Here is a 6,000-nt window from a genome sequence, read left to right on the forward strand (position 1 = left end):
TGGTGGCAGTTATTGTCAGTTGGTAGAAATTATTTTCAGTTTGTAGCAGTTAATGAAAGTTGGTGGCAGTTATTGTCAGTTTGTAACAGTTATTTTCAGTTGGTACTAATTATTGACAGTTGGTAATAGTTTTTTGTCTGTTGGTGACAGTTATTGTCACTTGGTAATAATTATTTTCAGTTGGTGGCAGTTATTGTCAGTTGGTACCAATTATTGACAGTTGGTAATAGTTTTTTGTCTGTTGGTGACAGTTATTGTCACTTGGTAATAATTATTTTCAGTTGGTGTCAGTTATTGTCAGTTGGTGTCAGTTATTGTCAGTTGGGAGAAGTGATTTTCAATTGGTAGCAGTTTTTGTCAGTTGGTAGTAGTTATTGACAGTTTGTGGCAGTTATTGTCAGTTGGTAGCAGTTATTTTCAGTTGGAAGCAGTTATTGACAGTTGGTGGCAGTTTTTGTCAGTTGGTGGCAGTTATTGTCAGTTTGTGACAGTTATTGTCAGTTGGTAACAGTAATTGTCGGTTGGTGACAGTCATTGTCAGTTGGGAACAGTTAATGTCAGTTAGTGGCAGTTATTGTCAGTTGGCAATAGTCTTTTGTCAGTTGGTGGCAGTTATTGTCAGTTGGTGACAGTAATTGACAGTTGGTGGCAGTTATTGTCAGTTTGTAGCAGTTATTGTCAGTTGTTAACAGTTATTGTCAGTTGGTGGCGGTTATTTTCAGTTGGTAGCAGTTAGTGACAGTTGGTAACAGTTATTATCATTTGGTAACAGTTATTGTCAAATGATAGCAGTTATTGTCAGTTGGTAGCAGTTATTTTCAGTTGGTGGCAGTTATTGTCAGTTGGTTATAGTTTTTTTTCAGTTGGTAGCAGTTATTGTCAGTTGGTAACAGTTCTTTTCAATTGGTGGCAGTTATTGTCAGTTGGTAACAGTTATTGTCAGTTGGTAGCAGTTATTGTCAGTTGGTAGCAGTTATTGTCAGTTGGTAGCAGTAAATGACAGTTGGTAGCAGTTAGTGTCAGTTGGTAATCGTTTTTTGTCATTTGGTGGCATTTAGTGTCAGTTGGTAACAGTTATTGTCAGTTGGTGACAGCTTTTAGTTTGTGGCAGTTTTTGTCAGTTGGTAATAGTTTTTTTTGTCAGTTGGTGGCAGTTATTGTCAGTTGTTATTAATTATTTCAGTTGGTGGCAGTTATTGTCAGTTGGTAGCAGTTATTGTCAGTTGGTAGCAGTTGTTTTCAATTGGTGGCAGTTATTGTCAGTTGGTAACAGTTAATGTCAATTGGTAGCAGTTATTGTCAGTTGGTAGCAGTTATTGTCCGTTGGTATCAGTAAATGACAGTTGGTAGCAGTTAGTGTCAGTTGGTAATCGTTTTTTGTCATTTTTTGGCATTTAGTATCAGTTGGTAACAGTTATTGTCAGTTGGTGACAGCTTTTATATGGTGGCAGTTTTTGTCAGTTGGTAATAGTTTTTTTGTCAGTTGGTGGCAGTTAGTGTCAGTTGGTAATAATTATTTTCAGTTGGTGGCAGTTATTGTCAGTTGGTAGAAATTATTTTCAGTTTGTAGCAGTTAATGAAAGTTGGTGGCAGTTATTGTCAGTTGGTGGCAGTTATTGTCAGTTGGTAATAATTTTTGGCAGTTGGTGGCAGTTAGTATCAGTTGGTAACAGTTAATGTCAGTTGGTGGCAGTTATTGTCAGTTGGTAATAATTGTTTTTGTCAGTTGGTGGCAGTTATTGTCAGTTGTTAATAATTATATTCAGTTGGTGGCAGTTATTGTCAGTTGGTAGCAGTTAGTGACAGTTGGAAACAGTTATTGCAATTTGGGAGCCGTTATTGTCAGTTGGTAGCAGTGATTGTCAGTTGGTAGCAGTTATTGTCAGTTGGTAATAGATTTTGTCAGTTTGTGGCAGATTTTGTCAGCTTGTGGCAGTTATTGTCAGTTGGTAACAATTAATGTCAGTTGGTGGCAGTTATTGTCAGTTGGCAATAGTCTTTTGTCAGTTGGTGGCAGTTATTGTCAGTTGGTGACAATAATTGACAGTTGGTGGCAGTGATTGTCAGTTTGTAGCAGTTATTGTCAGTTGTTAACAGTTATTGTCAGTTGGTCGCAGTTATTTTCAGTTGGTAGCAGTTAGTGACAGTTGGTAACAGTTATTATCATTTGGTAACAGTTATTGTCAGTTGATAGCAGTTATTGTCAGTTGGTAGCAGTTATTTTCAGTTGGTGGCAGTTATTGTCAGTTGGTAATAATTATTGTCAGTTGGTGGCAGTTATTGTCAGTTGGTAACTGTTATTGTCAGTTGGTGACAGTCATTGTCAGTTGGGAACAGTTAATGTCAGTTGGTGGCAGTTATTGTCAGTTGGTATTAGTCTTTTGTCAGTTTGTGGCAGTTATTGTCAGTTTGTGGCAGTTATTGACAGTTGGTGGCAGTTATTAGTTGACAACAGTTTTTAATTGGTGGCAGTTATTGTCAGTTGGGAACAGTTAATGTCAGTTGGTGGCAGTTATTGTCAGTTGGTATCAGTCTTTTGTCAGTTTGTGGCAGTTATTGTCAGTTGGTAGCAGTTATTGTCAGTTGGTAATATATTTTGTCAGTTTGTGGCAGATTTTGTTGGCTTATGGCAGTTATTGTCAGTTGGTATCAGTAAATGACAGTTGGTAGCAGTTAGTGTCAGTTGGTAATCGTTTTTTGTCATTTTTTGGCATTTAGTATCAGTTGGTAACAGTTATTGTCAGTTGGTGACAGCTTTTATATGGTGGCAGTTTTTGTCAGTTGGTAATAGTTTTTTGTCAGTTGGTGGCAGTTAGTGTCAGTTGGTAATAATTATTTTCAGTTGGTGGCAGTTATTGTCAGTTGGTAGAAATTATTTTCAGTTTGTAGCAGTTAATGAAAGTTGGTGGCAGTTATTGTCAGTTGGTGGCAGTTATTGTCAGTTGGTAATAATTTTTGGCAGTTGGTGGCAGTTAGTATCAGTTGGTAACAGTTAATGTCAGTTGGTGGCAGTTATTGTCAGTTGGTAATAATTGTTTTTGTCAGTTGGTGGCAGTTATTGTCAGTTGTTAATAATTATATTCAGTTGGTGGCAGTTATTGTCAGTTGGTAGCAGTTAGTGACAGTTGGAAACAGTTATTGCAATTTGGGAGCCGTTATTGTCAGTTGGTAGCAGTGATTGTCAGTTGGTAGCAGTTATTGTCAGTTGGTAATAGATTTTGTCAGTTTGTGGCAGATTTTGTCAGCTTGTGGCAGTTATTGTCAGTTGGTAACAATTAATGTCAGTTGGTGGCAGTTATTGTCAGTTGGCAATAGTCTTTTGTCAGTTGGTGGCAGTTATTGTCAGTTGGTGACAATAATTGACAGTTGGTGGCAGTGATTGTCAGTTTGTAGCAGTTATTGTCAGTTGTTAACAGTTATTGTCAGTTGGTCGCAGTTATTTTCAGTTGGTAGCAGTTAGTGACAGTTGGTAACAGTTATTATCATTTGGTAACAGTTATTGTCAGTTGATAGCAGTTATTGTCAGTTGGTAGCAGTTATTTTCAGTTGGTGGCAGTTATTGTCAGTTGGTAATAATTATTGTCAGTTGGTGGCAGTTATTGTCAGTTGGTAACAGTTATTGTCAGTTGGTGACAGTCATTGTCAGTTGGGAACAGTTAATGTCAGTTGGTGGCAGTTATTGTCAGTTGGTATTAGTCTTTTGTCAGTTTGTGGCAGTTATTGTCAGTTTGTGGCAGTTATTGACAGTTGGTGGCAGTTATTAGTTGACAACAGTTTTTAATTGGTGGCAGTTATTGTCAGTTGGGAACAGTTAATGTCAGTTGGTGGCAGTTATTGTCAGTTGGTATCAGTCTTTTGTCAGTTTGTGGCAGTTATTGTCAGTTGGTAGCAGTTATTGTCAGTTGGTAATATATTTTGTCAGTTTGTGGCAGATTTTGTCAGCTTGTGGCAGTTATTGTCAGTTGGTAACAGTTAATGTCAGTTGGTGGCAGTTATTGTCAGTTGGCAATAGTCTTTTGTCAGTTGGTGGCAGTTATTGTCAGTTGGTGACAATAATTGACAGTTGGTGGCAGTGATTGTCAGTTTGTAGCAGTTATTGTCAGTTGTTAACAGTTATTGTCAGTTGGTCGCAGTTATTTTCAGTTGGTAGCAGTTAGTGACAGTTGGTAACAGTTATTATCATTTGGTAACAGTTATTGTCAGTTGATAGCAGTTATTGTCAGTTGGTAGCAGTTATTTTCAGTTGGTGGCAGTTATTGTCAGTTGGTAATAATTATTGTCAGTTGGTGGCAGTTATTGTCAGTTGGTAACAGTTATTGTCAGTTGGTGACAGTCATTGTCAGTTGGGAACAGTTAATATCAGTTGGTGGCAGTTATTGTCAGTTGGTATTAGTCTTTTGTCAGTTTGTGGCAGTTATTGTCAGTTTGTGGCAGTTATTGACAGTTGGTGGCAGTTATTAGTTGACAACAGTTTTTAATTGGTGGCAGTTATTGTCAGTTGGGAACAGTTAATGTCAGTTGGTGGCAGTTATTGTCAGTTGGTATTAGTCTTTTGTCAGTTTGTGGCAGTTATTGTCAGTTTGTGGCAGTTATTGACAGTTGGTGGCAGTTATTAGTTGACGACAGTTTTTAATTGGTGGTAGTTATTGTCAGTTGTTAATAATTATTTTCAGTTAGTGGCAGTTATTGTCAGTTGGTAATAATTATTGTCAGTTGGTGGCAGTTATTCTCAGTTGGTGGCAGTTATTGTCAGTTTGTAGCAGTTATTGTCAGTTGGTAACAGTTATTGTCAATTGGTGACAGTCATTTTCATTTGGGAAAAGTTAATGTCAGTTGGTAGCAGTTATTGACAGTTGGTGGCAGTTATTGTCAGTTGGTGGCAGTTATTGTCAGTTTGTGGCAGTTATTGTCAGTTTGTAACAGTTGATGTTAATTGGTAGCAGTTTTTGTCAGTTGGTAGCAGTTATTGTGAATTGGTATCAGTAAATGACAGTTGGTAGCAGTTAGTGTCAGTTGGTAATCGTTTTTTGTCGTTTTTTGGCATTTAGTATCAGTTGGTAACAGTTATTGTCAGTTGGTGACAGCTTTTAGATGGTGGCAGTTTTCGTCAGTTGGTAATAGTTTTTTGTCAGTTAGTGGAAGTTAGTGTCAGTTGGTAATAATTATTTTCAGTTGGTGGCAGTTATTGTCAGTTGGTAGCAGTTATTTTCAGTTGGTAGAAGTTATTGTCAGTTGGTAGCAGTTATTGACAGTTGGTGGCAGTTATTGTCAGTTGGTAGCAGTTAATTTCATTTTGTAGCAGTTAATGAAAGTTGGTGGCAGTTATTGTCAGTTGGTAGCAGTTATTGTCAGTTGGTGGCAGTTATTGTCAGTTGGTAATAATTGTTTTTGTCAGTTGGTGGCAGTTATTGTCAGTTGTTAATAATTATATTCAGTTGGTGGCAGTTATTGTCAGTTGGTAGCAGTTAGTGACAGTTGGAAACAGTTATTGTAATTTGGGAGCCGTTATTGTCAGTTGGTAGCAGTTATTGTCAGTTGGTAATAGATTTTGTCAGTTTGTGGCAGATTTTGTCAGTTTGTGGCAGTTATTCTCAGTTGGTAACAGTTATTGTCGGTTGGTGACAGTCATTGTCAGTTGGGAACAGTTAATGTCAGTTGGTGGCAGTTATTGTCAGTTGGCAATAGTCTTTTGTCAGTTGGTGGCAGTTATTGTCAGTTGGTGACAGTAATTGACAGTTGGTGGCAGTTATTGTCAGTTTGTAGCAGTTATTGTCAGTTGTTAACAGTTATTGTCAGTTGGTGGCAGTTATTTTCAGTTGGTAACAGTTATTGTCAATTGGTGACAGTCATTTTCATTTGGGAAAAGTTAATGTCAGTTGGTAGCAGTTATTGACAGTTGGTGGCAGTTATTGTCAGTTGGTGGCAGTTATTGTCAGTTTGTGGCAGTTATTGTCAGTTTGTAACAGTTGATGTTAATTGGTAGCAGTTTTTGTCAGTTGG

The sequence above is a fragment of the Oryzias latipes genome, chromosome 22 (assembly GCF_053564925.1).
Source record: "Oryzias latipes strain Hd-rR chromosome 22, Olatipes_Hd-rR_3.1".
NCBI lineage: Eukaryota > Metazoa > Chordata > Actinopteri > Beloniformes > Adrianichthyidae > Oryzias > Oryzias latipes.